Consider the following 624-nt stretch of genomic DNA (forward strand, 5'->3'; position numbering starts at 1 on the left):
AAATTAATGAGATAGAAAACAGAAATAGTTGAAACCATAAAAAGACCAGGTACTAGTTTTTGAAAGGGTCAAGAAAATTGACAAAACTACTGGAAAATTTAACAAACGGAAAAAAAAGAGAGAAGACACAGATAATTAAGAAATGACAGAGGTGGCATCACAACAGACCAGAGGAAATGAAATTGATAATATGAGAATACTATGAAAAGCTATACTCTGATAAATTCGGAAACCTACAGAAAATGGACAAATTCTGTGAAACTCATCCCCTACCCAGATTGACAAGGAGAGATATAGAACACTTGAACAGACCCATCACAAGAGAAGAAATTGAAAAGGTCATAAAATGACTTCCCCATTAGAAAAGTCCTGGAACACAGCTGAATTCTACCAAACATTCAGAGGAGATTTAGCACCAATTCTACTGAAATTATTTCAAAAAATTGAAAAAGAAGGAACACTTCCAGAGTCATCCTATGTAGCAAGAATAAATCTAATACCAAAACCAGGGAAAGATATTACCAAGAAAAAAAACTCTCATAGATGCAAAAATCCTTCACAAAATCCTAGTCAATAGAATTCAAAAGCACATCAAAGAAATAATCCATCATGACCAAGTGGTAT

This window comes from Elephantulus edwardii, unplaced genomic scaffold (assembly GCF_000299155.1).
Source record: "Elephantulus edwardii isolate Elephantulus edwardi_28Jun2011 unplaced genomic scaffold, EleEdw1.0 scaffold00019, whole genome shotgun sequence".
Lineage (NCBI taxonomy): Eukaryota > Metazoa > Chordata > Mammalia > Macroscelidea > Macroscelididae > Elephantulus > Elephantulus edwardii.